The sequence below is a fragment of the Poeciliopsis prolifica genome, unplaced genomic scaffold, assembly GCF_027474105.1.
Source record: "Poeciliopsis prolifica strain line A6 unplaced genomic scaffold, Auburn_PproV2 SCAFFOLD119, whole genome shotgun sequence".
Taxonomy (NCBI): domain Eukaryota; kingdom Metazoa; phylum Chordata; class Actinopteri; order Cyprinodontiformes; family Poeciliidae; genus Poeciliopsis; species Poeciliopsis prolifica.
Genome location: NW_026562494.1, coordinates 740,001 through 747,500, shown reverse-complemented (window position 1 = coordinate 747,500; position 7,500 = coordinate 740,001). Strand labels below are relative to the sequence as shown.

The window sequence follows — 7,500 nt, the reverse complement described above, 5'->3', positions numbered from 1 at the left end:
CCCCATCGAAGCGGCGCAGCAGCCAGCACAGTCTCGTCACAGAACCTCAGCCAGACTAAGAAGTCTGGGTCTGAACATCGTTTCACACAGATCCAGTTTGCTGCACATTTGATGGAAAATGGTCAAAAACTTTATGTGCTGCTAACTCCAACCTGCAGGGGGCAGTATTCCATTTATTCCACTCAGAACAAGAATCACATTTACCGTCATGGAAGCACAAATATTATAGTCATAAAATACTCAAAACTATGAGATCAAACTGATTATTAATTAAAATAAATCTAATCAATAATCATGAATATTGATTAGATTCATGTTTTAAATCCCCGTTTAAACATAAATGAAAAATTAATATGGATTAAACAGAAATTGATTTTCATTTTTGTTTTTTTTAAACGTCGTTTATTTCGCATGTTGTTAAAATATAAAAATTTGTCCAGAAATTAATCTACATATTTTCTTTATGTTGCTGGAGAAAATGACAGATTTTTGTTAGATTCTCATTTAATTAAAACAATAAATCCTGCTAAAAATAAATCAATCGATTTAAACCTGTGTGTGTGTGTGTGTGTTCCTGCACTGTGTGTGTGTGTGTGTGTGTGTGTTCCTGCGCTGTGTGTGTGTGTGTGTGTGTGTTTCTGCACTGTGTGTGTGTGTGTTCCTGCGCTGTGTGTGTGTGTGTGTGTGTGTGTTCCTGCGCTGTGTGTGTGTGTGTGTGTGTGTGTCCAGCCGTGCTGAGGTCTCGTCCTCCTCGTTAAGACGCAGTAACAATCGTCTCCTGATCTATTCTGGGCTCGGTTCTGGGAGGAAACTGGGTCTCCCCTTCCCTCCTGGTGGGGGCGCTGGCGGGTAATATGGATGTTAGCAGGGAGCCTCAGGAGCGGCTCTTTAATGCACCGCATGTTAATTATCGCTCAGCTCCTCTCTTTCATCACAGGGATGATAAAGTTCAGCCTTAAGGAAATCTCTTCATCTGGACCAACCTGGTGTTAAGCAGCGCGCGATTAGCAGACGGATCATAAATCAGCTGGATTAACCCGACACCATCAGTCTGGGAACCTCCGGCCTGCTAAGGAGCTACGCTACGCTAACACCTGATCAGGACAAAATGTGAGGAACCATCTGAATCACACAGCGCCACCAGCTGGATGGAAGAGGAGACGAATTAAAGGAGATGTGTTACATTAATTCCTTTTTACACGGTTCTGTTCCTCCATTTGGGTCTCAGCCAAAAATACAGTTAATTAAACTAACGACATAAATACTGCCCCTCGGGAGGCCCCCCCGCCGGAGGCCCCGCCCGCCGGAGGCCCCGCCCACCGGAGGCCCCGCTGCCTGAGGCCCCGCCCGCCGGAGGCCCGGAGCCAATCAGTTCTGGCTGGGAGCCACTGTGAGACTCCAGGGCCACGGCCAGGTTCTCCAGCCAGCATCTCTGGACTCCTGGTCCGAGTCAGACAGAACGGATCAGCGGTGAGAAAAGGTCAGTGCTGCCCCGTGAAATGATGGGACAAAATGGCCGACAGGTCCAGACCCACATCAAAGCCTGCAGATGAACTCCAGTCCCACCAGTACAGGCTCACAGGGAGAACGTCCTGCTGCTGGCGACCATCACAGCACCAGGGGGCGGGCAACGCCGCGCTGCGCCCGCTCAGGTGAGCCAACTCTCCGGAGCGCTCGCCTTTTGTTCCTCGCCCAGCGCCAGAACAATGCAGCTGTCCGGATGATGGAATAAGGCAGCAGGAGGCCGGACCGGACCGGCGCCGGCTGCTCCTCTGCAGCTCGTTTGTTTCAGTCTGAAGCTCTGAGCTCCAACTCAACAGAAAACTTTCCATCTGAACTCCTTCAGAGCAGAAAGACAGAATCTGTGTCCTCCACCAGGGGGCCCCCAAGAGCACCAAGCTAGCAAAACTCAGAATTCTGCTGAATAAGACAAACTAAATGCTGCTACACACACTAGGATATTTCTATAGTTGCTACACAATGCATTGGTTAATACATGAGTGTCCAAAGATGGTTGATGCAGTCTGAATTAAAACGCTTTCAAATAAATAGTGACCTAAATCATATTCCTATTGCTGAGTTTTCTTCAGTCAAGCCCAAAATAAGTTATTATCTACAATAATTCACAGGATCAAATCTCAAAACCTTCAGTTTTTATTCATATAAAAAGCAACATTTGGCCCCCGACTGTTGGGGTTCATTTCTTCCTGCCACTGATAACGAATGTTAAACTTGTTTTGGTTATTCTAAAACAGTTACAATAATCTGATACAGTCACACATATTTTCATCAATATTAAGAACTTATGGTCTTAAAACAAGCTGCTACATTTTGCTGAAAGGTTTTGGTTTATTTTAAGTGTATTCAGAGCAGAAACATGTTTTGCAGTGAAATGCTCCTGAACCAGATCCTGATCCAGTTTCATTCATTCTGCACTAAATGAATCAAACTGTTGGTTTGTTCTGCAGCCTTTAATTAGCAAACAATGATTTCAAGGAATCTGCAGTTTATTTCCCTCTCTTGTTCTCAGAGCGTATTTAGCACAATGAGCTCCTCTTTGACCTTTAACCCTCTTCTCCATGAATGGAGCATTAAGTCAAGCTTCCCTTTGCTTTCAATGGGCTTTAGCTGCTGCAAGGGCGGCGAGGCTGCTGCTTACTGAGGACATGGGGGACATGTGGGACATGGAGGACATGTGGGACATGAGGGACGTGGAGGACATGTGGGGACGTGGGGAGCATGAGGGACGTGGAGGACATGTGGGGGACATGAGGGACGTGGAGGACATGTGGGGACATGGGGGACGTGGGGAGCATGAGGGACGTGGAGGACATGTGGGGGACGTGGGAGACATGGGGATGTGGAGGACGTGGGGCAGGACATGTGGGGACGTGGGAGACATCAGGATCCTTGGAAGGTTTTCATGCTTCAGCCAATCTGGACCAGTTCAGTGTTGGTGCAGACGTTCGGTTCCTTTCTGGTTTCTTGAAGTTCTCTGCAGGACGTTAAACTGGACGTGTCTCCGACCCAACGGACAGATGGACTGGACGGGTCCTGGTTGGCTGTTGCTGCGGCGCTCTGCACTGAGCAGCTTCCTGTCTGGGTTGTAATCATTTGACACGTTGCTTTACTGCAGCAGAGCCGCGACGTGCTTCAGCCTCCAGCGTTGAGCCGATGTGTAAAGTTTGCTGATGTCATCAACAACATGCAACATGTTCATTAGGCTGAGAATCCACCTCATCGCAGCACAAAAACCTTTTCAACTGTCCTTTCTCCATGCGGTGAATCAGTGTCCATACTCTCTGAGGTTCATGTAAACGTGGTTAGCGAGGCTAGCATCGCCCTCCATCAAACGCCGCGTGGCTCAGACAGGAAACGCTGCTGGGTCGCCGTGAAGACAACCAGTCGGTCCCCGTGGGCCGAACGGAAGCACAGCGAGGGATTCCTGCTGACTCACTGCTGACTCACTGCGGCCCCCTGGTGGGCCCCACTGGGCCCCAGTCGGCCCCTCGCCGGATAATGATCCGCGGCCCTGACCCCTCAGGTCGCCCCGACAGATTCCCTCAGGAGAGAATGTGAGAATTTGAATCCAGTCCAGGAATCAGCTGGTTCTCAGAGATGAGACCCATCCGGTTCTGATTAACTGGACCGAGACGCCAAACCCTGGACTGCTGCCAGACTACAAACCTGAGAAAAATGTTAACGAGAAACACGAGTCCATAAAGTCCATTAGAGTCCAAACACTGAAAGACGCTAATTAGTCCTGATGTTCAGGAAAAACTTCCCAGATTCTAGAAGACAAATAAAAACATTCATGGAAGATTCACACAAAACTAATAAAACAGCTGGATTAGAAACAGGAACGCAGACATCCTGCTCCTTTGATACGTCTGAAAACTAAACCTGAGACGAAACTAAACCTGAGACCAAACTAAACCTGAGACCAAACTAAACCTGAGACCAAACTAAACCTGAGACCAAACTAAAACCTGAGAGCAAAAACTAAAACCTGAGACCAAACTAAAACCTGAGAGCAAAAACTAAAACCTGAGACCAAACTAAACCTGAGACCAAACTAAAACCTGAGACCAAACTAAACCTGAGACCAAACTAAACCTGAGAGCAAAAACTAAAACCTGAGACCAAACTAAACCTGAGACCAAACTAAACCTGAGACCAAACTAAAACCTGAGACCAAACTAAACCTAACTGAGACCAAACTAAACCTGAGACCAAACTAAAACCTGAGACCAAACTAAACCTGAGACCAAACTAAAACCTGAGACCAAACTAAACCTGAGACCAAACTAAAACCTGAGAGCAAAAACTAAAACCTGAGACCAAACTAAAACCTGAGACCAAACTAAAACCTGAGACCAAACTAAAACCTGAGACCAAACTAAACCTGAGACCAAACTAAACCTGAGACCAAACTAAAACCTGAGACCAAACTAAACCTGAGACCAAACTAAAACCTGAGACCAAACTAAACCTGAGACCAAACTAAAACCTGAGAGCAAAAACTAAAACCTGAGAGCAAAAACTAAAACCTGAGAGCAAAAACTAAACCTGAGAGCAAAAACTAAAACCTGAGAGCAAAAACTAAAACCTGAGACCAAACTAAACCTGAGACCAAACTAAACCTGAGACCAAACTAAAACCTGAGAGCAAAAACTAAAACCTGAGACCAAACTAAAACCTGAGACCAAACTAAACCTGAGACCAAACTAAACCTGAGACCAAACTAAAACCTGAGACCAAACTAAACCTGAGACCAAACTAAAACCTGAGACCAAACTAAACCTGAGACCAAACTAAAACCTGAGAGCAAAAACTAAAACCTGAGACCAAACTAAAACCTGAGACCAAACTAAAACCTGAGACCAAACTAAAACCTGAGACCAAACTAAACCTGAGACCAAACTAAACCTGAGACCAAACTAAAACCTGAGACCAAACTAAAACCTGAGACCAAACTAAACCTGAGACCAAACTAAAACCTGAGACCAAACTAAACCTGAGACCAAACTAAAACCTGAGACCAAACTAAACCTGAGACCAAACTAAAACCTGAGAGCAAAAACTAAAACCTGAGAGCAAAAACTAAAACCTGAGAGCAAAAACTAAAACCTGAGAGCAAAAACTAAAACCTGAGAGCAAAACTAAAACCTGAGACCAAACTAAACCTGAGACCAAACTAAAACCTGAGACCAAACTAAATCCTGAGACCAAACTAAACCTGAGACCAAACTAAACCTGAGACCAAACTAAAACCTGACAGCAAACTAAAACTTGAGACCAAACTAAAACCTGAGAGCAAACTAAACCTGAGACCAAACTAAACCTGAGACCAAACTAAAACCTGAGAGCAAAAACTAAAACCTGAGACCAAACTAAACATGAGACCAAACTAAACCTGAGACCAAACTAAACCTGAGACCAAACTAAAACCTGAGACCAAACTAAACCTGAGACCAAACTAAAACCTGAGACCAAACTAAACCTGAGACCAAACTAAAACCTGAGAGCAAAAACTAAAACCTGAGACCAAACTAAAACCTGAGACCAAACTAAACCTGAGACCAAACTAAACCTGAGACCAAACTAAAACCTGAGACCAAACTAAAACCTGAGACCAAACTAAACCTGAGACCAAACTAAACCTGAGACCAAACTAAAACCTGAGACCAAACTAAAACCTGAGACCAAACTAAACCTGAGACCAAACTAAAACCTGAGACCAAACTAAAACCTGAGACCAAACTAAACCTGAGACCAAACTAAAACCTGAGACCAAACTAAACCTGAGACCAAACTAAAACCTGAGAGCAAAAACTAAAACCTGAGAGCAAAAACTAAAACCTGAGAGCAAAAACTAAAACCTGAGAGCAAAAACTAAAACCTGAGAGCAAAAACTAAAACCTGAGACCAAACTAAACCTGAGACCAAACTAAAACCTGAGACCAAACTAAATCCTGAGACCAAACTAAACCTGAGACCAAACTAAACCTGAGACCAAACTAAAACCTGAGAGCAAACTAAACCTGAGACCAAACTAAAACCTGAGAGCAAAAACTAAAACCTGAGACCAAACTAAACCTGAGACCAAACTAAAACCTGAGACCAAACTAAAACCTGAGACCAAACTAAACCTGAGACCAAACTAAAACCTGAGAGCAAACTAAAACCTGAGACCAAACTAAAACCTGAGAGCAAAAACTAAAACCTGAGACCAAACTAAAACCTGAGACCAAACTAAAACCTGAGACCAAACTAAAACCTGAGACCAAACTAAAACCTGAGACCAAACTAAAACCTGAGACCAAACTAAAACCTGAGACCAAACTAAACCTGAGACCAAACTAAACCTGAGAGCAAAAACTAAAACCTGAGACCAAACTAAACCTGAGACCAAACTAAACCTGAGAGCAAACTAAAACCTGAGACCAAACTAAAACCTGAGAGCAAACTAAACCTGAGAGCAAACTAAAACCTGAGAGTAAAAACTAAAACCTGAGAGCAAAAACTAAAACCTGAGAGCAAACTAAAACCTGAGAGCAAACTAAAACCTGAGACCAAACTAAAACCTGAGACCAAACTAAACCTGAGACCAAACTAAAACCTGAGAGCAAAAACTAAAACCTGAGACCAACTAAAACCTGAGACCAAACTAAACCTGAGACCAAACTAAAACCTGAGACCAAACTAAAACCTGAGACCAAACTAAAACCTGAGACCAAACTAAACCTGAGAGCAAACTAAAACCTGAGACCAAACTAAACCTGAGACCAAACTAAACCTGAGACCAAACTAAACCTGAGACCAAACTAAACCTGAGAGCAAACTAAAACCTGAGACCAAACTAAAACCTGAGAGCAAACTAAACCTGAGACCAAACTAAAACCTGAGAGCAAACTAAACCTGAGAGCAAACTAAAACCTGAGACCAAACTAAAACCTGAGACCAAACTAAACCTGAGACCAAACTAAAACCTGAGAGCAAACTAAAACCTGAGAGCAAAAACTAAAACCTGAGAGCAAAAACTAAAACCTGAGAGCAAAAACTAAAACCTGAGATCACAAGCCACTGGTTCCACTGGTTCCAGTGGGAAGGTGTACTGGTTCCAGTGGTAAGGTGTACTGGTTCCAGTGGTTCCAGTGGGAAGGTGTACTGGTTCCAGTGGTTCCACTGGTTCCAGTGGGAAGGTGTACTGGTTCCAGTGGTTCCAGTGGGAAGGTGTACTGGTTCCAGTGGTTCCACTGGTTCCAGTGGGAAGGTGAAAGGTTCCAGTGGTTCCAGTGGGAAGGTGTACTGGTTCCAGTGGTTCCAGTGGGAAGGTGTACTGGTTCCAGTGGGAAGGTGTACTGGTTCCAGTGGTTCCAGTGGGAAGGTGTACTGGTTCCAGTGGGAAGGTGTACTGGTTCCAGTGGTTCCAGTGGGAAGGTGTACTGGTTCCAGTGGTTCCAGTGGGAAGGTGTACTGGTTCCAGTGGTTCCAGTG

The 7,500-nt window shown here is 44.7% G+C and overlaps 1 protein-coding gene across 1 annotated transcript in view; it reads left to right on the top strand.

Moving 5' to 3' along the window:
* The window catches only part of LOC129354868 (zinc finger protein GLI2-like), a 58,157-nt gene that overhangs the window by 28,013 nt on the left and 22,644 nt on the right, over nt 1-7,500 (top strand).